Source organism: Dipodomys spectabilis, unplaced genomic scaffold (assembly GCF_019054845.1).
Source record: "Dipodomys spectabilis isolate Male_0828 unplaced genomic scaffold, ASM1905484v1 ptg000083l, whole genome shotgun sequence".
Taxonomy (NCBI): Eukaryota; Metazoa; Chordata; class Mammalia; order Rodentia; family Heteromyidae; genus Dipodomys; species Dipodomys spectabilis.
This window is the reverse complement of record NW_024870760.1, coordinates 4,333,733-4,360,208: the sequence shown is the minus strand read 5'-3', so window position 1 is coordinate 4,360,208 and position 26,476 is coordinate 4,333,733. Positions and strand designations below refer to the sequence as shown.

At 40.4% G+C, this 26,476-nt stretch overlaps 1 non-coding gene across 1 annotated transcript; it reads left to right on the top strand.

The window, feature by feature from the left end:
• Positions 1–15,338: 15,338 nt before the first annotated feature.
• LOC122110995 lies at positions 15,339–15,443 on the top strand. The gene has a single exon (XR_006147955.1). It is a non-coding gene; the product is annotated as a U6 spliceosomal RNA (small nuclear RNA).
• The last annotated feature ends 11,033 nt before the right edge of the window (positions 15,444–26,476 follow it).

The following is a 26,476-nucleotide window of genomic DNA, read 5'->3' as shown; positions in this document are numbered from 1 at the left end:
GTTGAAATATGAATTATCCAAACTGAAACATAGAAAAATTAATTGAAAAATAGAACATTGAGAATATCCAATAACTATGGGACAATAATGAAAAGTCTAACACATGTGTACTTGAAATTTCCAAAGGAAATGAACAACCAAAATATTTTAAGAGGACCAGAAGTAATATGGCAGAAGTATGCTAACGCATAAAAGCAAACAATCAAAAACCAAGGAAACACCTACACACCTAAAAGAAAACCAAAGATAAAAAAGAAAATGTTGAAAACAACCAAAGGAGGAAATAAATGTTACATATACATGAACAAGGATAGAGATTACAAAATATTTCTTATCAAAAACCACATATGCCCGCAGACCTTATATGACAACTTCACATCAACTAAGAAAGCTATACCAGGCAAAAAATACCATCCCAAGGAGAAGGTAAAAATTTTAAAACTTCAGAAAACAGAACTTGCAATCACCTATCAATAGCTAATTTGAAGTCCAAAAAGAAAATTCTTCAAGAAGTAAAAAATGAAGAGTGTTGGAAATAAACTGAGGATAAAAATAAAATTTATTTTTCCAAACTTTCTTTTAAAAGACATTTGGCATATTAGTGTACATATATGAAAATGGAACTAGATAACTTGAAGGGATAAATGCAGGAGGAGAATTAAAAAAGGAAGTGACATTTGGCTTCCAGGGGGAAACATGACCCTATTTAAAAAATAACACGGAAAAATCAGAGCTGGAGGTATGGCTCCATAGTTTCAAGGCCTCCTTAGGAAGTATCAAAGCCCTGAGTTCAAACCACAGTGCAGAACACATAAAGTTCACATAAAAACCAAGGAAATGTAATTAAAATCTATTCCTGATACATACTGATTATGTAAGATATTACCATTGAAGCAAACTGGTTGAGGAGGACATAGAAGCTCTGTCTCTCTTTTGAAAGTTCTAAGTGTTTTTACCTTTAAAGACAAAAGTCATAACGAAAAGCCAATTAAAGAAAACTCCTTAAAATATGAATTATTACTCTAATATTCCTAAGAAAGCTTGCCATGAGTTAGTTTCTCAAAACAATATGGGATAAGAAATTGATGTTGTGTTATTAAATACTGAAAGGACTCTCTCAAAGCAGGAGAAATTAGAGACATCTTTTATAAGGCTATAAATCTTGTTGGAGGGGTGGGGGGTAAAATTGATTGGAATACAGTGTAAACATGTGGAGATATTACAATAAAATCTTATTGGAAAATATTTCTAGAAAGCTTTTGAAAATCAACATAATAGGATAATGGCAAAAATCAGAATATTTACTTGGGATTTTTTTCATATATACAGATTTTTTTGGCATAGGCTGTACCCAATTTTCTGTTTCATGTGACTGATGTGATAAGAACCTGTGAAAAGAAACTTTCATGCTCCAATAGTAATATATAGAAAAGTCTTGGGAAAATATCACTATAGTTACTAAGCTTTTTGTAGTACTAGGGGTTAAACTCAGGGCCTTGGGCTTACTAGGCAAGTGCCTATCACTTGAGACAAACCACTAGCCCCTTTGACCTTTGCTATTTTGTAGTCTCCCCAGCTGGCTTAGACTGAGATCCATCTATTTACACTTTCCAAGCAGCTAGGATGATAAATGTACACCACTTCATTCAGCTATTGATTGAGATGGGGGGGGGGGCGTTCTCAAATTTATGCCCAGATGGACTTGAACAGCAATCTTCTCAAGTTGTTTCTCTGAGTAATAAGAGGTGAGAGTCACTGTATCTACCCCATAGTGGCTGAGGTTCTTTAAAGTCTAACTTTCTTTACTAGGAACACTGTGATCAGAAGGATGAAAGCCAGCTCAGGCAGAAAAACCCAGGAGACTCTAGTGCCAAAATAACTAGCAAACAGAGACAGATTGGAGGCATAACTCAAGTTATAGGGCATCGTACATGAGTTAGAAAGCTGAGCATAAGTGAGATCTAATAGGTTCAAACACCAAACTGTCAAAAAATAATTTAGTAAGAGTATTTTGGAGAGAGTTTCATGCTGCATTATTTGAATTATGCAGCTAAGATAATAAACCCAGAATCCCAGGGCCCATTACTAATTAGGTTAGTAATTCTAATATGACCTTAGACTCTTGCCAGTTTTATACCTAAATCTTCTTACTGGAATGATAATGTCTAGTTGCAAAGCACACTGGAATACTTCTTGAGCATGAGTTACCATGAAGGCAACATATCACATAAATAATACAGTCACTTATAAATATAAATCATCTATCATTTGTCCTTGAATTCACCATAGAAATCTAAGCAGTAAGATGTTCTCTCTTTTCTGACTTTCCATTTCCCTTTTGTGGCCTCCAGTGTTAATGCTTTACATGCACCTGCCTCCAGGTTATAAGCTGATGGGAGATAAGTCCTCAAGTACCCATCCATGGTCACTGAGCACCAGAATGATAATCATTCACAGTCCATGTGAGAATAATGGCTACACGTGGCTCCTGGAAAAGGCTAAGGACTTCTCTTGTTTAACTTTGTTGTAAATTTGACTCACTTTCATTGCCAGAGTCAATTTTTTCCAGGAAAGAAAAAGAATTCAGAGGCTCAGAGATTTGGCACTTTCTTTAATTGCAACTTTTCATCAAGAAAGCAATTTTGAGCTGTTAAAAATAATGTCTTTTGAGAATTCATTTCAGGGAAATAAAGCAGAAAATAGATTGCTAACAATTACTCAGTAATTCAGTAAGAGAAACAAGCTCATCTTGGAAACTGACAATAACAAATATTTTCTGGAGTTGCTTTATAGAAAGCTGAAGAGTGCAGAATTGATCATCACAACTATACTTGTTTTGTGTATATATTCAGTGAAAATCTCAGCTTCACATTTTATATTCTTATAGTCAATCAAAATCTAACAGTGTTAAAGAAATAAATGTGCTTAGAAAATCAGCAAAACTCTCTTTAATCTGGAGAAAGATATTAAATGTTTGACATCTAATATTTTCACTGAAGAATGTTTCTCCCATTGGAACTTGACTTGTGCCTGTTCCAACCTGCAGAATGTGGCAGAAATGATGCACACTCTTCTGAGACAAGTCCTGGACTAGTCTTTTCACTCTACACAGTAGCTTTTAGCAATCTCCTCAAGTCTTTTATTTCATTTCTACTTACATACTTTATACAACCAACCATATACATTCAATACAAACGTTTCCTGTGAACTCCTCCTTGAGTGTACAGACACAAAAGACCTCCAGATTGAAATCTCATAAACGTAGGTCAATCTCAGACTTCGTCCACAGTCTTCCCTAATCCTGCTTGTTCTTTGTAACTGTCTATGAAAACATTCCCTCTCTGCCATCTTCCTGATTATCTAAAGCTCCTCCCTCTTCATCATTCATTACGTTGCCATCAGTCCTGTTGACTGTACTTCCTCAGTGTTTTGAATATGCACTTCCCTCTACCTCTCTCCCGTCATCTTATCCAAGACATAATCATTTCTCAACTGGGCCACACCAGTAGCCTCCTACTTGGAGGGTTAGGTTTTACTTCCCTCTCCTCAAATTAGCCAGAGACATTCTCAGAAAAAAGCATATATCATCATATAGTCTTTCTTTTTGTAAACCTTCAAAGATCTTCCTATCTACAGACTGAAGATGTAGGACCTATTACATGAAATATAAGACTTCAAGATCTGCTCACCTCTCCAGCTCCAGTTGTCAGTGATCTTGTCCTGCAATCTGCTCCCCAGATCATTCAAGTGCTTCCTTCTCGTCCACCCTGAAATTCTCATCTCTGTGTTTTCTCTTGTGAATTGTCTGTGGAAAGCCCTTCCCTTCACTCTGTCATCTACTCTTGATGAGGTAGGAACCTTCTTCTTTAGAAACTTTCTTGGTCCTCAATACCCTGAAATTAGGGTTATGGTCTTCTCTTCTTCCATGGTGCCCCCACCAACCCATGTGTAGCTCCATCTCCTCCATTAAAGTTTTGGCTCCTTAAGGACAAAACTTACCTCCTTTGGTGTTAGTATCTCTAGTATTCAAGTCAGTGACAAAATACAGATGCTAAGTAATTGACTAAAGGCATATTTGAGGGAATAGTTGAAATATGAGAAGGTCAAATGGTAATTTTCTACTGACATTTAACTGAAATCTTTGATTTTTTTAATTTTTATTATCTTCAAATACATGTACAAAGAGGTTTCAATTTAACATGTCAATTATGTACATCATGTATCTTGATCATGTCAGCCCTTCTAGACAAAGTCAATAGTAGGATTTCATCACTGACTAGAAGGTAGTACAGGAAGTAAAATCTATTTCCTGTCAACTTAGTTTCATTATTTATCTTCCTTGCATGAACAACAAAAAAAATCCACACAAAAATGCACAACATTATGCAAGTACCAAAAACTTCATTAAAAAATTTTTATTATTATTTAGGTATTGTGCAGGAGGTTACCATTTCATAAGTCAGGTAATGAATACATATCTTTTTGTTAACTTCATTTTGAAATCTGCTTTCAACTTAAGTTTATGCTGGATCACATCTTGCAACAGTGAAATACTAAACCATCATTTTTGAAGCTAAAAAACATCTTGGTATAGCAAAGTATATGTGTTGGTCTCATAAATACCTAAACTTTCAAGCCAAAGTACAGAATATAATAGTTGAGATTAATTTTCCCTTAAAAGGGCTAACTCTCTGGGTGCTGGTGGCTCACACCTGTAATCCTAGATACTTGGGAGGCTGAGATCTAAGGACCCACGGTTTGAAGCCTGCCCAGGCAGAAAAGTTCATGAGACTCTTATCTCCAATTAACCACCAGAAAACCAAAAGTGGAGCTGCAGCTTAAAGTGGTAGAGTGCTACTACAGTGCTACCCTTGAGCAAAAGAGCTCAGGGACAGTGCCCAGGCCCTGAGTTCAAGCCCCATGACCAAAAACGGGGTGGGGGGGACAACTATGTATATTGTTCAAGAAAAAAATAACTCAGAGCAAGCAGCAGTTTAGGTAAGACCATCAGTGGTCTATATGTATTTTTAGTAATTGCCAAAAGTATTCAGATTTTAACACTACAAACCAGGGCCTATACACTAGGCACTTTGCCTTTGTAAATTTTTGTTTAGTTTCATTTACTCCTCTGAATAGCCCCATGAGTTCTTTAAGCAGATGGCAAACTGAACGGTGTGAGTGAAAGCACTTGGCTGGGCTCAGAGGCTAAAGCATTGGAAGGTGAAGTGGAGCCCTCTGTCTCCTGCAAACAGTGCTGGTAGCTCCAGAGCCTAAAGCACAAAGGACCTATAAAAACGTTCTAGAAAAGAGATCTCGAAGAGAAACTTTGTGTTTCTGTAACAAGCTGAGGTTTAAATGTTCATGTAAAATGCTAGAACCTGTAGAGACCATGGGATTCCAAATGGAACTGAAATCCAAGCAGTTTTGCACAATGACTAAGAACTCACTTGAATCCATGTCCTTGGGTTAAAGGTTATGCATCTCCCAACGCAGCTCCCAGGATTTGTCTTCTTTGTTGCTAAGAAATTAACAGTTAGGGTTTATTGTCTGGGGTGAGGACACAAACGTTCAAAATATGATATTCAAAACTATGAAAATGGAATGAGGAAGTTTGTTGAGGATGCTATTTCTTAGAGGGAAAGATACAAGAGTGTGATGGAAGAGGTGAAATTCATTTAAAATAGTTAATATATGGAGATGTAACAATGACCTTCCCCCAATACATAATGGATAACTGGTAGTATATATAATAATATGTAATTGATATTACTGACATATATATCTTTAAGTAGTTGTACAAAGGAGTTTCAATTCAACATGTCAATTTATGTCACCCATTTTATCATTCTCCCCCCATCTCTTCCAACCTCACTCTGCCACTCATTTTATGTGGATTCATCTTCACATATGTACATTTTAATAAAAAGCTCTTTAAAGAAATTGTTACAGTTATTTTAAGGTGAAGAAATAGTGTACAAACCCATTGTAGTTTCTACCGTCCCAGGATATCTGGACCCCTATTTTACTGTTTGGGGGCTTTTCTAGATAATTCTTTTATTTAATTTAAGCCCAATGATTCATGGACGATTTAATGGAACTAGTGTTTCACAGTTGAAATCTTTCATGGCACTCAAATGTATAAAATTCTAGCTTTATTTTTTAACTGAACTTCATTTCCAATTGCATATTATAACTGACACAAAAAATTTAGTGTGAGTCACTGAAAGCAGATTTGGTCAACTTTGTGATGTATCTATCATCTTCCAGCTTCCTGGGCACCTAGCTCAGGGCCACTTCTTCTCAGAGTGCCAGACACCAAGTAGTCAGTGATAGCTATCTACAGCTATCAATTGCTATCAAATGACACTTGGGTACACTGGTGTTTGTTCACTGCTTCTGCCTCTTTCGCTCCCCCTCTCCCATTGCTTCAGTTGTCAAGGACATTCAGGAGACTCCTGTCTGGTTACCTACTCAGCTGCCTGCAACTCTTCTTGCTCTTACTTAGAAGCAGAACCTGTTTCCTGGCATGTTCCTACAGAATAAACAAACCTCGAGCACCAACCTCCTGCACCCAGATCAGTCAAGCTGCCCACAGAGCAGTCTTCTACCCTGGACAGCCTGCCTACACCCAGAAGGGTCCCTCCCTCTCCTGAGGTCTCTGGAAACCCATAGGTGTCTCCTTCCTGCATACACTCAGCAGACCCAGGAGCCGCAGAAAGGAAGCAGAAATTCCTATGGCCACCAGAAATGGCAGCCCCTTCCTACCAGCCCCTCTTTGCAGCTCTCAAGGACTCCATTCAGACTTATAGGGATTGCTACCAGACAGTAGCAAGCCCCATCTGGTGAGGAAATCTCTTAGCATTCTTTCCAAATGCTGCTATCCCCACCATTATTGATTGAATACAATTTTCTGGCTGACATTTTCAGCAAAGGTTACCAGGGAAGCATGTTGTCTTCAGAACCTTTGCCTAGACTCTGGTGACTCACTAGGATGGATGTTGCATTTATACCCAGCCTCTATGATTTTCACAGCAGGTGTACTCAGAATCTGCCATTTCTGTCTACTTGTTATATCAGATCCAAGAGGACAAATGTCCATCTAGACCAGGCTGGGGAACATTTGGCCCATTGGCTATATAAGGCCTGAGAAATCATTTAGTCTGAGAAATCATTTAGTCTGTCCCTGCCAAGATAACTGAAGCTGGGACTTGAAATTTAGTAAGTCTAGGATCTTTACTCATAGAAAGATACATTTGTATTAAGTGAATCATAATAACATTATAAATTTTAAGGGACAAGCAAAAAATGTTCATGACAGGATAGACAGGACACAAAGGATTACATGATGAGGCAGACACACATGCTTTTTGTTGGCTGTCCAGGGACCATCTCCCTGTATTACAGTAGCTCTGAAGAGTCTATATCAAGCAGACTGGGAGGGTACACGTTGTGAAGGTGGTAATGCCCTGTGGCAAAACTATAGCAATCCAATGATGATGAGAAGAGACACAATGAATTACCTTGCGGTGGTGTCTTCAGCGTTCCCTCCCCCTTCCAGAAGGCCAGAAACTAGCTTGAAAGTATCTGTTTTGTTCTGTTGCCTGGGTTTCTCTGTGCTTTTCTACCATCCTGCTACCTCTTCAGTGGTTCTTGAGGTGGCTCTTTTTCCTTTTTCAGAGTATAGTCTCTTCTATGTTATCTGACTTTTCTCCTTCATGGAGTCAAAATGATGGATGCTTCCAACCCACCATTTTGCCTATAGAAGATTGTGTTGTTGTTGTTGTTGTTGTTGTTTTAACAGATCTCCTTTTCTTGGGGCATCACAGCTGTGATGTCTCCATGTCATCATTATCATTAAGTCACAATATCAGGCTATATGAATTCCTTTTGTTTTTCTTCTCATTCTTGTCATTGTACTTGTAATGGGACCATCTGACGTAACATACACTGAAGATCCTTGAGAGGAAAGAGCAGAGGGGAAACTACAATGGTGAATATCAGAAGACTGATTCCAAGAACCTAGAAAATGCTCCTTGGCTAAGGTCCTCACAGCCCAAACCATCCAACATCAAATAAATCAAAAAATAAATCAGAACAGGATTTTTTCTTCTGCATTCTTGGTATAAAATTCATCAACAAAATGTATTAGCTCAGGATTGTCTAGTGAGGTATCTTGTAAATCAATATAAAAGGTCAATATCTGTAAAACCAACAAACAAGCCTCAGAAATTTCATTTTGTGGAATCCATTTTGTAAAAGTTCCTGTCTAACCTTATTTAAAGTTTTTCATAAGACCTAATAATTCCTCTGCTCTTTTCTGAGAAAACAGTACTCAGAAACTTTGACCTATCTCAAGGTGAAACCACATCCTGGTCTCCATCATATCTAATCAGGACACACACACACACACACACACACACACACCCTCTGTCAGGTGTCCAATTGTCATTAACTCCAACTCCCATCCAGCATTTTCCAGCCCCTTAAGAAGACCCTTAAACCTTTGCTTCTATCCATAAGGTCTATGCTGCTTATGGTATCTGGTCCCTTTCCTCTCTCAGAAAGTGAGTAACCCTTTACTTTCTTGCTTGACACTCTGACTCTTAGTGAATTCTTTCACATTCTGTCCCCAGAACTAACATGCCTGGTGGCCTGTACAAGGAGAGCTCTCCCTCCTGCTCCGATGCACCAACTTATGGGACAAACCTCAATAATTCAGCCAGTCTCATTTTCATTTTGGCTTCCTGAGGAGAAGACATTTCTCTGGATATGCAGGTAGTTATCCGGGCTTAAGACTGAACTCTCTGCTGTTGGGTCTGTCTTCATCCTCTAGGTGAGGAAACACTCCTTGACCAACTCTGATTCATCCAGTCAGAGCTTTCCCTGTGGCTTTTGGATTCCAAAACCTGAGATATTTCTTTGAATTATTCTTTGAGGATCAGGAGAACATTTCTTCTGAATTCTGGTCTAAAGATGTCTCCTTCTCCCTAATTTACTCCCTTCTTTCTTTTAGCTCTCATTAGAGGAAAAACTCTATTCACCCCTCCTAAGTACTCTACTTCTGTACTTTTCCTTTAAAGTTGGAAGAAAATGATCCTGATCAAACTAGAATGAAAGAACTTGATCTTCTACTGGAATGTTGTTTGGACAGAATACAAACTGGGTGACTAAAAGGTTTGGCCTAAAAAAAAAACAGTTTTCTCAAGTTCAATACTATCCTTCAACTCAATTGTCACTGTCTCAACCTCGAGTAATAGTCAGAAGTTCCCTATGTTCTGACCTTCCTGACTGTTCAGGATTCAGAACTCAACTCGTTCTGTTGAACGCTCCTTATCCGTTCCTCCCTTCCTTCCACTTCATCCTCTCCAGAGGAGGATGCTGACAATCTCCCTTTACATACTCCTCCCAAATACTGACCCTCAAACTTTCCCTCTCAATGATTCTTCTACACCATTCCCTTCACCTCTTTCAAGATTCACACCCACTTCTAGTCTACCCTCCAAATCTATGGCACCACTAGTAACTCGATCCCTCTCTGCCCTATTCCCCCATTCCCCATTCCCTACTTTCTCTTCCTCTCTTCCTTCACTCAAAACTTCACCTGTGCTTGCCTGTCCTGCTTAATCTGCCCCAGGCTCCCCTTTTGACCCTATTATCCCTCCTCCTACCTGCTTAGGGAGGTGGCAGATGTAGAAAGGCCCATGAGATTTTATGTTCCTTTCTCTATGTCAGACCATTTCCAAAGTCATGCTAAGCTAGGTAACTTCTCTCAAGGTTCTGCTCAATTTTTCTAAGTGATTTGAATATTTTACTCTTATGATTTAATTCTTCCTTAGGATTTATCATGTCCTCTTCACTATTTGTTTAAGTGAGGAAGAAATTAATCAAATTCAAGCACAGGTTAGGCAATATGCTGATGACTTAAGCCATGACCAGCCTGACTACAGACCAGGGACTATCTTAGGAGTATCAGCTGCTTCCTGATGGCTCCAACTCCTCTGGCAGACAAGTCTGAGATCATATGCTTATCTGCCTTATAGAGGTACTAATGAGCCTGTCAATTTTAATAGACTTAGGAAAATTACATAGGGCCCAAATGAAAACCCTGTCCCATTCTTTTCCTAACTAACTGCTTTACTAACCTTGGCCTTAACTTGGTGGAGTTTAGCCATAGACTTTATCTCTCAATCATCCCCTGACATTCAGCATTAACTCTATAAACTTAGTAAAGGAGCTAGTACTTTCATTTCAGAATTGGTAGATATGACCATTAAATTTTCCAATAACCATTATAAGGAATAAAAGGAGGAATCAAAATGAATAAACATAAAAAGAAGGAGCAGACTGAGTCAACCCACTTAATAATGGCAATGCTATTAGAAGACAGACTTGCCCCAAGCTGCCAGACAACCTGGTGTCTTCAGCCAGGGCCCCGACAATGAGACCTGCTTCTGCTCCAACCTACCTGGCCACTAGAACAAGAAGTATCCCCACTTCCTGCCCCCTAAAGCAGCCATTCCCAGCACTTTGCCCACAATGCAAACAAGAGGAATCCTGGAAGAGGACTCATCCCTTTCTAAAGAAATGAGGGGATCAGCAGCCCAGAAGTCAAATTGTTCTTTGATGGGAGGACCTCCTGTTGACTCTCCACTCCTGGGACATTGGTTCAGTAAGGATTAAGGGCTTCAATGCTGGACCAGGCTCCAGACTTTACCAGCAATATTGCCAAGCCAAGGGCAACTCTGTCTAGTGTGGGTAAACTCACTGGCCTCTTGGTGGATTCTGAGGGGGAGGGGCTTATTCTGCACTTTCTGCTCTCTTTCCTCATCCCCCACCATTATAGAAGCTTCCTCTCAAGGTTCTCCAGACCCACTGTTAACATATGCCCTGGGAGATTAAACTTGTACTCATTCCTTTCTTCTTATCCTCAATTTCACAACCTCTCTCCTGGATAGAGATATTATGACAAAACTAGGCAATTGTGTATCTCCTGTCAGCTTCCTTGCCTTCCTGGCCCCCTCCATACCAGACTTCCTCTTTTCTGCCATCTGTCTTGTTCAGCAAGTACCCCAAAAGTATGAAGTATGGGATACAGAATCTCCAGGCTAGGCTACTCATGTCACACCTTTATCTATTAGCTTGAAGGACTAGTCCTACTTCTTTCATAAGAACCAATACTTCATTCAACTAGTAGTTCTTAAGAGACTCAAACTTTTAATACAAACTTTTTATACTTTTTAGAGCAAATCTATTACTTTTTTGCTAACTCTCCTTGTCATATCCTGATCCTAACTGTCCAAAAATGGGATGGATCCTACAGTCTGGCTCAAGACCTTAAACTAATCAAGGAGGCTTCAGTTCCCCTCAACCCAGTGATACCAAACTCCTATACTCTTCTGAGTATTATTTTTTCTCAATGATTCCCACTGCCTTAGATCTTAAAAAGATGCCTTCTTCACTATTTCCTTAGTTCACAAATCGCAAAGGCTGTTGTGCATTAATGTGACTAGATCCTAGATTGCATAAATTCCAATAGCTCACCTAGACCCTTCGTGATAGCCTCACCTTCTGGGAAAAGCTCTTGCTAAGGATATATCTTCATTCATCATCCCCAACATCCACCTAATCCATTATGTAAATAACCTGATCCTTTGTAGCTCAGTGTTGTAAGGGAACTCAGTTTCGAGAAACAGAGAAGCCACCACTTAAGAGGCAGAATTAGGAATCTTTATTGGAGAGCCAGTATAGATTCTTGTCTCAAAAACCAACAGCCTCTATTGATCTTTATTCTCATCCTGCTCACGCAATTCCTGTATTAGTCTTTGATTAGCTTCCTCTCGCTCACGCAATTCCTGTATTAATCTTCGGTGAGCCTCCTCTCACTCCCTATCACGCTCACACGGAGTGCACAATGTGATTTTTTTGTTGCTTTGTATGTCCCTCCCCTATGGTATAACCCCTGTTTTCATTGTATTTGATGTCGGTATAATTTGGGGAGGGGAAGGGAAAAAAAACAAAATGTTTAAATAGGGATACAGGTGAACCCATTGTAACAGTGAGATGTACAAGACACTATGTTGAAAAACGAACTTTACAATTTAGGCGGGGGGGGGGGGGAGTGTAGTTGTGGAGGTGGGAGGGAAGGGATGGTAGGGAAAAAACAAAGGAGGAGGCAACAATGCTTGATAAGAAATGTACTCATGGGCTGGGAAGGTGGCTCAGTGGTAGAGTGCTTGCCTTGCATGCATGAGGCCCTGGATTCAATTCCCCAGCACCATATAAGCAAAAAGAAAAAAAGCTGGAAGTGGTGCTGTGGCTCAAGTGGTAGAGTGCTAGCCTTGAGCTGAAGAGCTGAGGGACATCGCCCAGGCTCAGAGTTCAGGCCCCACGACCAGACCCAAAAAAGAAAAAAAAAGAAATGTACTCATTACCTTGCTCATGTAACAGTACCACTTCTATACAGTATTTTCACAATAAAAAACTAAACAAACCCAACAGCCACAAAGGCAGCTAGCACAAAGTTCATATAAGCCTTAACCACATAAGGTGTAAGGAATTTATCCTAACAAATTCTTGGGTTAATTTATTTATGCTTAAGCTTGCTGTCCATCCACCCACCCACCCACCAGTCTATACAAATCTACTGCCACCAAAACTTCACCGTCTGGTGGAACATTCAAGTACCTCTGTGAACCTGCAAGAGAGCTTCATCCTCAAACACTACTAAGTTGACCCCAACACCGGTCTGTAACTTTATAAACCAATTTGCTTGCCATTAGTCAAGAAATATTCCATTACTCTTCGGGGACTAATTCACTCTCCTACTAAAGCATTCACAGAGTCTCCAGTTCAAGAGTTGATATTAAATCTTTTTCTCCAGGGAGAATTCTGTGACTTTCTAGAGGATGAAAATTTCCAGCTCTTATACCCAGAGATTCCTCTTTTTTTTTACAGTCCTTTATGTCCCACTGCAAAGACCTTCTTGTCATCTGATGGCCTGCTTTAATGCCTGAGCATTATTATTACCAGTGGGATTTATCTACCACGTCATGGCTCAGGCCTATGGGTGCTACCTGGCATACTCTGCCCAACACTAACATCTTAAGTTCTCCCTCTTTACTCCCTTTATTGCCTTAAACCAAACCCAACATCTCTCAGACTAATGTCTCTCTCATCAGATCTCCTTGCATCTCTCTAGTTCTCTACTACTCAAGCTGCTATTCAGGTTCTCAACTCCTAAGAATTAACATTTAGAGTCCACTGGATTGGTCATGGAAATTCCAGACTGAAGATTCAAACTTGACTAATTTGTCACATTGACCTATAGACAATGCCATCTTCCATCTTTAGCATACTGCAGCAAAATGCACTGTCAATATTGAGAGTAAAACTCAGATAATCTTATTTGACAAGTCATTCTTCATGACTGGACCCACTCTCTCGAGGATAGACTATACTCAGCCAGTTCCTATCTATATAGGCTTCCTGTTGCAACCCCAGTACTATTTTCAGAAACTCTTTCCACTGTTCTCTACTTCTGTCTCTCATGGACTCACCAGCCCAAGACTCTTCCATCTCCCCTAAACTCTAAAATAATCCACTTCTCTGACCTGAAATATGGTTGGACTCAACTACCTTCGCCTACTCTGAAGTGCCGTTGCCCAACCCATCCTCATCTGATTTCCCCTATGAAGATTCCAGTTTCTTTCGCCATTGAAAAACAGATCAACAAAACTAAATGCCCTGTAAGGATCCAAACCAATCAGAATAGAGATAAGATTTCACTTGCCATCTCAGTATCAAGAAAATCTCCTTATCAAGTTAATCATCCTAACCCCCCTCCACACACACACACCCATCTCTAACCCCTTTGCTGCTGGGAGATTCCCTAACTGACTCAACAATTCAGAATGAAATCAGCTGCCTTGATAACTTCCCATGCCTGGAACCTACCACTGAAATATACATTCTCTATCGTACCAGCACTACTTGTGTTTTCCCCTATCTAGAAAGGCCTTAATACTCTAGTCTAACTAGTTTCAGACTTATACATCTCAAATGACTTTATTCCCATTCTAATCTCCCAGTTCTTTTGTTAACCATTCCTCACTTCTGACACCACAGAGAAAAATCCATCTCAGAGCACCAAATCCTCCAAAAGCCATGGGAATGGTCATGGAGCAATTATCTAGAGTTCATTTCCTTCAGACAGTGAATTGTCTCTATCCCCAAACCAACTGGTCATTGAACTAGCCAACTCTATGCAGATTGTACAACATCAGTTAGTTTACTTTCAAGAGAGAATGGTTTGTAAAAGTGTAGGGCACTAGACTTGCCAGCCAGGGAAGGAGCTGTGCATGCTGGAAGGAGTGTGTGTGTGTGTGTGTGTGTGTGTGTGTGTGTGTGTGTGAAATAGTTCTTGCTAGTGTTAACTAGGTAATTAACTCCCTTATCGAAGACCACTCAAGAAAACCAAAAAGTACAAAAATTGAACTGCAGATTAGTTTTCCTGGAAGCTTATTATCAAGCCAAATTCTAAATGGCTTACCCTTTTCTTGACTCTCTATCGTCTTTGCTTGTTTGGGGCCTGTTTGTTCTCTGTTTCCTACTATCTCTACATCAGTACCAAATTATTTCATTGATTAAAAACTTACCCAATCCCAGGATCAAATGCCCACCTGGGCTATTTTATTTCAATTCCTCCCACAAAACGGCCCTTTACCTCCTGAAGAACAAGTCTATGAACCCTTCTCAGCACTAAGCTGTGGTGGGTCACCCCTGCTCCCAATCTTCTGAACAATTCTCTCTTCCCTCTCTGAGTGAAGAAATATAAAGCCAGGCACAAGTAACTTCATTTTGTGCCTGAATGCCCTTTTGTATAGATTCCCTTCTAATCTTGCTTACCATTTCAAACCCATCTGATTTTTTTCTAAGAAAAAATAGTACCCAGAAACATTGACATGTCTTCAGGCAAACCATACTCCAATCAGGCCTAATCAGGAAACACCTACCCACCATCTGTTAGCGGGACCCACCTATTCAACCCACTACTCAGCTTCCTACAACCTCCACCTTTAAGAAGCTTTTAAAACTTGATGGTGCCCATGCGGCCTATGATGTCTGAGCCCTTTCCTCTCTTGGAAAGTGGGTAAACCATTGCTTCCTTGTTAAGGCCTCTGTGACACTTAGGGAATATTTTCACGCCCTGAAGCCCTCAGACTGAACACATATTCACACAGTTGGTCCTCATCACTGTCAGGCAAGGGTGACAAGATAGCAGCGTTATGAGGTTACAATATCTGAGACAGAGATTAGGATGAGATAGAAGGATATCATAAGCTCACTTCAGCAGCACATATACTAAAATTGGAAAGATACAGAGTAGATTAGCATGGCCCTTGCTCAAGGATGACACGCAAATTCATGAAACCTTCCATATTTATAAGAAATGTACTCATTATCTTGCCCATATAATTGTAACCCCTCTGTACAGTATTTTTAAATAAAAAAAGAAGGGTATCATAAGACAGTCTTTTCACTGAGATGTTGGAACCGATCAGAATTTAGCAAACTTTCCACAGTCTATGGACTCTGGTACTCTGCTCACTTCCTAACACTAGTATAGATGAGATTTCTAATAATTTGTCTGCCAGTACTATTTTAGATAACTTGAATATGTGCTAGTCACTGGATTCAATTACAGACTAAAATGAGTAATGGAGTCCTATATAATTTATCACGTCCCAGTGTGTGTGTGTGTGTGTGTGTGTGTGTTATAGGACTCTAGACATTCACACACTGAAGCCAAAGGAGGATATGCATAGGAGCAGATCACAAAGGCGCGATAGCTATGTGCATATGATCATTTATATTTTATGAAGTAAACTCCAAGAAAAGGAAACATATTTTTTCAGTTGATGTTGTTGCTGGTTTTGTGTCTTTTATTTTTGTCTTATTTGTTTGTATTTGGCTGGGTAAGGAGGAGTACAGAAAAGGTGGAACAAAGGGTAAACAAATATAGAAATAGTACTCACTAGACCCTATGTGGAAAATGAACTGTACATCTTGTGATGGGGACAGGAGGGAAAAACTGGAAGAGAGTGAAGGAAGGAGAGACATGGTTCAAAAAGAATTATACTCATTACCTGATTTATGTAACTACAACTACACTCTGTATATCAACTCTACAATAACAATAAAAATAAAAATAGCTAAAAACTAAAATCAATAATGGCTCCTACATTGAAGAGTTCTTGAGTAAGAACTCACAAAGCCTGATTATCATAATTCACAAATAAACAAGGTGAAAGGTTGGTGTAATTTGGAAGTCATATGCCTGTGCTTTATTGTAGAGCCAGTTTTAGTTGGCTGAAGGCCTGATTGTAATTATCTTTCCAGAGTAAAGGCTATGGGACAGAAACTTTCATAAAGTGATTAGAGGGATATGCAGCAAGGGAACATTGCAAAACCTATAAGATCCTGAAAGTCTTTCAGTTGTGGCTTTGCAGGAAGTTTGAATGGTTTATATTATTTTAGCCAAAACATCATTTCCTCCTGCAGTGAGATCATTTTCTAAATAATGGACTTTTTTCCCCCTGGAAAACTGGACATTTTTCCATGAAGGTCCTACAGCTTTGCAAGCTAGTTATCACAAAGACAGAAGTCAAATATGTTTCTGGGCCTTCCCTAGGAGAACATAGAAGTCACTTATCTGCATATTGAATAACAGCAGTATTCCTAAGGAATTGTAAGTTTACAGTGTCATTACTTTTACCAAGAATGGACACTCTTAATCAACTGGAATGGTAACAAAAGCTGTGCAGAATTCCTTTACTGTGAACCATTTTGTACATTAAAAAGTATGGTGTTAGATGTGGCATTATGAGAAACTTTGGCATTACAATCTTATTTACCATATGGTCCTACCTGTAGGGGACAGAGTGGATCAGGTTTGAGAGAATTGGAGAAATCTGTTCATCTCTCCTTTTGAAGAGAATTTACTTGATGTCTTCAAGCCCAAGTAAGTCTCAGTCTCTTTGTTTGGGACAGTACCACCTAGTAAGAAGGCCAATTTTTCTAACAGTGGTCTGAGTGTCAACTGGGAAGGTTAGATGCAGGACTCTCTTTGTACTTGTTTTATAGCTACCAACACATAAATATCCTTGTTTTAAAATTATTATCTTTAAGTAGTTGTCTAAATGGGGTTTAATTCAGTGTGTCAATTTATAAGTACTATGCATCTTGATCCATCTCACTTCCCCATCTTGACCAATCTCACCCATCCCCTCAAGTTACCTAGTTATATTTTCATATATGTACATTGAATATGATGACTGTGCTCTCCCACACTTCCTCTCTTGGTTATAAATATCCTTTTTGCTGTTATATGGGGGTCAGGTGTAAGCAGATAAGATGGCTAATACTGCTTGAGACTTTCTATCAATCTTATTCAGAGTCCTTTGAATGCTGGTGATCATCACAGTAGTTCTTGTGCAGACACGGTCAGGGCAAAGGAAGAGCTCCTGTACATCTGGATAATTTCCTCTCCAGGGACCTGTTGGTGAAGGCAGGCATCTAGGGGCTCAGGATTTTTTGGGCTGAGCCTGTCGATGTTAGTTTAAAAAATGTGTGAGGAAGTTATGAGGTCCAGGTACCTGTGTAACCGTGAGAACATAAGCTTGCTTGCCTTATGATTTTTCTTTTGTTCTAAATCCCCTTCAAACTGATCAGTTAAGTTATTATCAGGATATTTCCAACACAGCTTATGTTTTTTAATTAGATTACTGAGTTCAGAGTGAAGCCCATTAACTGATGAAGCCATCCATCATGAAAGCATATTTCCACAGCTAAATGTCTCATTAAAAAAGTTCAGTGTGTTGGTGAGCAATAATGCCAATATAGATTTGTAGTTAGAGACTGGTTAGACCTTTATTGTTTTTACAATATTGTATAATAGACAAGTTTTGTTTTGTTTTGCTTTGCTTTGTGAGAATACCTTAAGGATAGTTTCAAAATTTCTCTGCTTTTTCCAGCTTATTCTAGTTGGTTCCTTACAGATAGCTGAGACACAGCCTCCTTCGTTTTGTCTTCATGCAGTCTCTTTTCAGCTGCAACCATTCCTTCACCAGCTCTTAATATCATAGGAGAAAATTGCTTTAGATCAGGGAATCGGGATCACATACGCCTACACAGTAAGGATTCCAACTTATTTAGAAAGTTTCATGGCATTTCCCTGTGAGTCAGAGAATTCTTTCACTGTGGCTCTGAGCTCAGATTTTAACCAGAGCAAAAATAAGACTGAAGAAAGTAGTCTGGTTCATTGGAAGGAGGTCTAACTTTTTAAATTGATCGTTGGAGAGGAAATTGGTAAGATGATGAATAGATTCATAATAATTAGGTAGAATATAACAAAGAGAAGTCAGTGTAAAGTCAGTCAAAGAGCAACTTTTTTCATTAATTAGCTATATAAGCTTTTCACTTGTTTCATTTGTCTTTCATAAGAGGTCTTTCAGAGGCAATCCAACGATACTTCCTATCATCTTAGAGGGCTTTGGACCCCCATTTTTCCCATTGCACCCCATAGATAAACTTCTCCTTTGTGTCCACTGTGTCTAAATCATCATTGGTAAATTTCACCACTTTGTTAAGAAAAACACAGGATCTGCATCAATACTTTTTTTTTTTTGGGGGGGGGGGTCAGTAGTAGGGCCTGAACTCTGGGCCTGGCACTCTACCACTTGAGCCACAGAGCCACTTCCAGCTTTTTTCTTTTTGTTTATGTGGTGCTGAGGAATCAAACCCAGGGCCTCAGGCATGCAAGGCAAGCGCTCTACCACTGAGCCACCTTCCCAGCCCCTGCATCAATACTTTTTATAAACAATTAACTGGAGTCTTTTTTTTTTTTTTTTGGTCAGTCGTGGGGCTTGAACTCTGGGCTTGGGCACTGTCCCTGCACTCTTCAGCTCAAGATGAGCACTTTACCGCTTGAGCCACAGCACCACTTCTTTAACTGGCTCTCAATGAACCCCATGAGTCCCTGTTTATCCTTTGTACCTGAGGCTTCTCACTGGACTCAGTCTGGTTGTTGCTACACCCAACTCAACATCAAACTCAGTCTGACTTCTGACCTAGTCTGGATTTTAAAATGTTCCATTAAACTCAAAGAGAGCTGAGAATATAATCCAAGGTAAAGCACTTACTCAATATTCACGAGGTCCTGGGTTCAATCCCCAGCACCCTCCTCCAAAACACATACAAATAAACTCAAAGAGCTCAAAAATACAAGCCATACATGGTGAAGTCCCAGGATGACCGAAAATCTCCTAGGGATCCTAAATTCTGACACAAAAACTGTTCAAAGATAGACTTAGACATAGTAAAACTTTAAAAACTTAAAACTTAAACGCTTACTTGAGCAGACAATAATCCATGAACTGGGCAGTGACTGATTATAAGTGATTCAGCACTCCACTATGGGGCTTGGGGAGAGATAATATTCATAGAAGCAAGACAAAGGAAATTTATGTGGGGCTAGGCATAGTGGTTCATGCTTGAAATATCAGCTACTTGGGAAGTTGAGAATGAAAATATTGAGGTTCAAGGTCAGCCCAGGCAAAACGGTAAACCATATCTCAGCAGATAAGTTAGAAATTGTGTCACATCTCTGTTATTCCAATACATGGAAGGCCATAAGTAGGAAAATCACAGTCCAGAGAGATACAAAAACACAAGACCTTACCTGAAAAATAGGTATAAAAAAAGATTGAAGGATGTAGCTCAAGTGGTTAGAATGACTAACTAGCAAGCAGGAAGCCTGAGTTCAAGTCCCAGAGCTGCCGAGAGAAAGAAAAAGGAAGGAAGGAGGGAAGGAAGGAAGAAGGCAGCAAGCAAGAGAGCAAGCAAGGAAGAAAAACTTATTTGTTGAAATGGAAAGTCTCTTGTTAGAAGTCTTTTGGTGTTTTCGGATTGGTAAACCCTTTAATTAACAGCTAACAGTGAGGCATTAACTGGCACATGCCTATAATCTCAACAGTCAGGAGACAGAGTTTGACGGATCTCAAGTTCAAGATCAGCTTAGGCTACATAAGTGAATTCCAGACTAGCTTGGGTCACCTAATTAGAAAAGAAAATTTTAGCTGGTCTGTTTTAGTTGGTAAAGTTCCACTGTACTCTTACAGTGGGCTTGAGTGCTAACTGCAGCCCTGGCACCCTCTCATCTAACAGCTTTCCTTCCAAACAGACTGTTTCACCAGTGATTTTTTTAAAAAAAAAAAACTGTAATTGCTTGTTGGGTCCACTAAACCAGAGAAGTAATGGGTTTTCTGACTGAGGATTTTATTAAGCCAACAAGATTAGGTTAGAAGAAATTAGGCCTCCAAAATAACATGGACTGTTCAGAGTTTTGACAATCAGAGTACTTAAAAGTACAGACTCCCTATGTCCAATCTCCAGAGCTAACACATCAGTTAAGTGACCTAAATACGTGCTGACTTCTCTCTTCCCCCATATGCTCAGCAGCATCTTCACACCAGTGGCAATCCTGGCCCATGTGCCATAGGTGGTTAGGACAACCAAATGAGCTTCTGTGCAGCCTGTCACCTATAAACCTTTCTTTACAAAACAGAGGAAGAGGCAAGAGGAATTACAAATGAAGAAGAAATAGTTGCATGTACACAGATTAGGGAGGAGCTCAGGTGTTGACCATTGTTCTTCCTCCCTAGTAGAGATGCTCGTGGCCAGAAATTCCCCAGGGCAGACCAAGTCTCTGCTTGTTTGCTGACTCCCTCTTCCATTGTACCTGGTCTGTCTTATCCTCTGAGCTTCTTTTATGAGTAATTCAGTAGCTGATGGTTCATACCTGTCTTGTTTCCCTAAGAAGCCTCAGGCTTCTCAGCAGAGTTCTGCACTAAAAGTACAGATCATTTATTCACAATATTGCAACTTGGGGCTTTTTGTTGTTGTTCTTAACAGTGATTTCATAAGGTTCTAGACTAGTGAAATGCCATCAGACCTTCCTAAGTTTTATTTTAGAGTGTGATAATGTTGTTATCTTTGTATATTCCAGGACCTCCACAGCTATGGGCATTTGGCTTGATAGAACTCTTCCACTTCCATTGGAAGGATAGCAGACTGCAACTGAATAAAACACCGTAAGCCACTCTGTCACAACATGTTGCCTACTTTTCTCTCCCTCACTGTCATGGGATGATTTTTAGGTAGCACTATAATACAAAGTGCTAAATGTTGCTCATTGGCACTGTCTAGAAATTTGCTATGTAATTGTTGGTTGTCCACTTGGAGAGGTTCATGTTATGCTAAGTCACCAACCTATGGGTATCAATAACCACAAATGATCTAAAACTATAAACTCTATGATTAGAGTCAATTGTCCAGAGATTATAGCAAAGGTTCTAGTCACTGTGAAACCAGAAAAACTTGAGAGAGCTGATGAGAAGAGGGAGAGAAAGGGAAATCCTTGAAACTGAGGGACGTGGCATCAACACAGACTAGAATCTAGGCCAGCTTCTGCTCCTTTTTCCACTGAGTCCCCAAAGGCCTTTGGACAACCCTTCAGTCTCTTATCCCCTTTATGAATTTCATTGATAGCTATTCAGGGCAGGAGAGAAAGAGTTTGAGTGAGAAACGTACACAGTATTAGCCCTGGGTCCCAACCCAAAGTAGGGTTACTGTGCATTCCTGAAGATTCCATCTGACCTGCAGGAAACTCCACTCAGAGCTTCCTGTAGTCAGTTTATTGGCATTAGTGAGGTATACTGTTGAGTAGTTTACTATGTACTGTGACTTGGCAAAGATTTGTCATATCTTGGTTATTGTTTGTGATTCATGGATTAAACCATACATTTGAAACATTCTTCAATATTAAATCATTGGTAGATCTGGGTAGGTTTGATTGGGAAAATCTGTTTTTTCAATGAACACATATCAAACGAATGTATTCAATTCCAAACAAGAGCCAAGAAATTATGACCGATCTTTAGAGGACATAGGCAAGTTCATGGCTATACACTCAGCACCTACTATACCACATCTGACACATAGTGGTTCTCCAATATCTGTTGAAAAGACACATAAAGATACCTCTCCTGCCTCACATGCAGCTTACAATCTCTGTTCAGGGAAGACCATCAGATGAGCAATGCCTATTAAGTGGTAAGCACTTAGGTAAAGGAAGTACAGGCGCTAAAAGAACCCAGAATCCCCCAACAACAAATCCTCAAAGAAACAACTGCCCAATGAATAAGTGGCTAAAGACTTAAAGAGAAACTTCTCTGAAGAGGAAAGATGGCCAATAGACACATGAAGAAATGCCCAACCTCCCTAGCCATAAAAGAAATGCAACTCAAAACAACATTGAGATTCTACCTCACTCCAGTTAGAATGGCTATAATCAAGAACTCTAATAACAACAGGTGCTGGAGGGGATGTGGACAGAAGGGAACCTTACTGCATTGTTGGTGGGAGTGTAAACTTGTTCAACCACTTTGGAAAGTAGTATGGAGGTTCCTCAAAAGACTCCACATAGAGCTCCCCTATGACCCAGCAATCCCACTTTGGGAAATTTACCCAAATGTTTGTAAACAAGACCACACTAAAGCTACCAGCACAACTATGTTTATTGCAACATTATTTACCATAGCTAAGATATGGAACCAACCCAGATGCCCCTCAGTAGATGAATGGATCAAGAAAATGTGGTATACAAAATGTTTACAAACAAGACCACACTAAAGCTACCAGCACAACTATGTTTACTGCAGCATTATTCACTATAGCTAAGATATGGAACCAACCCAGATGCCCCTCAGTAGATGAATGGATCAAGAAAATGTGGTATATATACACAATGGAATTCTATGCCTCCATCAGAAAGAATGACATTGCCCCATTTGTTAGGAAATGGAAAGACTTGGAAAAAATTATATGAAGTGAAGTAAGCCAAGCCCAAAGAAACATAGGTCCCATGGTTTCCCTTATTTGAAATATCTAGTATATGTATGAGTCAAGCAGAAAAGGTCAGATAAGGTGATGTTAGGGAAATGAATCCTAAGATATGTATTCAAATATTTTTTTCTTTCATGCGATTGTTTCTAATGCATTTATAAGATTATTTCTTTGTTGCTTTGTATGTCCCTCCCCCACAGTACAACCCCTGCTATCACTGTATTTGATGTCGGTATAATTTGTGGAGGGGAAGGGGAAAAACAATTCGTTTAAATAAGGATACAGGTGGACCCATTGCAACAATGAGAAGTACAAGTTGTTATATCGAAAACGAACTTTACAACTTTGGGGGAGGGGGCGGGGAGGATTGGGGGGTGGGGGCGGAGGATGGGAAGGGATGAGAAGGGGAAACAAAGGAGGAGGCTACAATGCTTGATAAGAAATGTACTCATTATCTTGCCCATGTAATTGTAATCCCTCTGTACAGTATTTTCACAATAAAATAAAATAAAAAGAACCCAGAGAAGGGACAGCAGGACTAAAGGATCAGATAGTGCTTTTGATGTGGTGCAGGAATCAGCTAAAAGGACAAGGGAAGGACAGCACAAGACCTTCTTTTATCTGAAGGCAAAAGACTGAGAAAACATTTCTGGTTCCATTGAGAAGTAAAAGCAGCCCTCTGTGGCCCAAGCAGGTGCAGAAAGCCAAATCCAGACCATCAGCAACATCATCCGCCAGTTAGAGAATTTAATGATTGTTGGATTTGGCAGTGGAAAAGTTTCTAGAATGTGCTGTGAGATGTGTTGGTGGCTACAAGGAGTGAGCATCTCTCGATGCCATCCACATGCAGTGAAGATTTACGAGTAACCAGGCACCGGTGGCTCATGCCTGTAATCCTAGCTACTCAGGAGACTGAGATCTGAGGATCACGGCTCAAAGCCAGCCTGGGCAGGAAAGTCTGTGAGACTTTTATCTCCAATAAACCACCAGAAAACTGGAAGTGGCACTGTGGCTCAAGTGGTAGAGCGCTCGCCTTGAGCTGAAGAGCGTAGGGACAGCGCCCAGGCCCAGAGTTCAAGCCCCAAGACCGCCAGAGAGAGAGGGGAGGGGCTGCAAAAGGTATGTCAGACTGTCATATGACTTCATAAAAATCTTAAGACCTTTGGACACTCTTCCCTCCTGCATTGTACCCTGCAATGTCTCCAGTCTTCTCTCCTGCTCTCTGTGGTTCTTAGGTACAGTGAAAAGTTTAGAGACTGGAGGGCAAAGTCAAGTCTGAGAAGAGAATGAGTACAGCAAGCTCAGGTTGAGTCGGCTGCAGCAGCATGGATGTGACCCGCTATAAGAGCAGACAGGTCCTGCACAGTCCCTACCACATACTTACACACACACACGCACACACACACACACACACACACACACATCTATTGAGACTCTGACCTTAAGAGAGAGAAAGAATTAGAAGATAGGAATGTAAATGCCCCATGCACAGGAGTACAACATGTCCCCGGTGACCACAGCTCTTCTGTCTCCCTTTTGTCCCATTCTCCAAAGGGAAAGCTCTCCACAGTCCCAATCTGCTAGGCCCTATTGGGCTCCATGAATCCCCTCCGATGATGATGAATATGACCATGGCCTGGGTCCTCCTCCTTCAACTCTTGCAACTCCAATCTTTGTTTCAGTTCAACACAGCCAGGGACCCTTCAGAGAAGAAGCTACCTCTTATTCACCACGTGTCCTCAGTATCAGCATTCAGTTTCCTGCTTCATAAACAGAAGAATGTTCTGGATGTTGGTGGCTCCCACCTGTCATCCTAGCTACTCAGGAAGCTGAGATCTGAGGATTGCAGTTCAAAGCCAGCTAGGGCAGGGAGAGTTCGTGAGACTTAACCACACAAAAACTGGAAGTGGAGCTGTGGCTTGAAGGGCTAGAGCACTAGCCTTGAGCAAAAGAAACTCAGGGACAGCACCCAAGCTGAGTTTAAGTGCCACACTGACAAAAAAATAAAAATAAACAAACATGGGGCCTTGGAAAACCATGCTTTAGCCACAAAGAAGGCCATTAATGGAGAAACTCAAAAAGCCCTAGGAGGATCCTTGGTGATATCCCAGTACTCAGTAAGGAGTAATGCATCCAAGCCCAGGAAGAATCTGGAGTCACCCTTCCTGAGCCACAGCACCTCCTGCCACAGCTGCTACCACTGTAGGATTTCTGCGGTCCCTCCTCTCATCATCCACACCCATCCTCCCCTCATTCATGTTTGCTGGGAGGGGGCTGACAAGTCTGAGCTGATGCACCCCAGCAGAGAGGCTAGAGTAAATCCTGCAAGGAAAAGCTGCTGCCTGCAGGGCTGTCACACTCACAGTGACCCTAAACAGTTAGCCACTAGGCCTTCTAATATATCCCTGAGTTATATTAGATGAGTTATAGCCATCAAAGCTTCTGGAAAACCTGGGACTACTCTATTTTTTTTTCCATTGGCTGTTGTGGGGCTTGAACTCTGGGCCTGGACATTATCCCTCAGCTCTTCAGTTCAAGGCGAGTACTCTACCACTTGAGTCACAGCACCACTTCCAGTTTTCTGGTGGTTAATTGGAGATAAGAGTCTCACAGACTTGTCTTGCCTGGGCTGGCTTGGAACCATGATCCTCAGATCTCAGCCTCCTGAGTAGCTAGGATTACAGGCGTGAGCAACCAGCACATGAATTACACTAGGCTTCTTAAAGCAACACCTAGTACCTATTCTTACCACTCACTCTTACCTGGAATCTTAGGTACCTGCCACTTCCTTTGCTCATCTTTGCCCCATTGTGTACAATCACTCACACACACACACACACACACACACACACACACAACAGTCAAGAGATAGTCAAGAGTCCCGCCTGGTAGAGGAAGTGTGGACTCAAACGGGACTCATGCAGAGCCACACGAAGCCAAAGCAAGCAAAGACATCCAAGGAATTTGAAGCAATGAAAATATGTAGCAACTACATATTTCCAGTATAACTTTAGACAAGTTACTTAATCTAAGTTTCAGTCTCCTTAGGGTAAATAGAGAATAGTAATATTTACCAGCTTCTTAAGATGAGTAGAGAGTTAAGTGACTAATCCTTTCCAAATAGGGCATTGCAAAGCACAGAGAAGCTCTGGAGCAATGAGGACTTGAGAAGAAGGCTCACCTGGGCTACTTTAACTCACTGTCTACTCAGAGGCTTGTATGGAAGACAAAAACAAAAGTCTTAGATTCACTGCCATCTGCTGGCATAGGAGAGTTTGACCATTAACTTTAAAAGGACTACTATCCAGAACAGATGCTCAGATACCTCTGGACAGGCACCCTGAGATATGTCAATAAGATTCTTCCTCTGGGGTCTGGGTTCTGCTCTTTGTTTGGATTAATTGATTGCCTTGCTTTGTGAAGAAATTAGGAGCCAAGGCAAGAAGAAAGACTGAGCCAGGTGCCAGAATGTAACAAGACACCTCTACCTACTTGGCATCAATAGAGGCTCCAA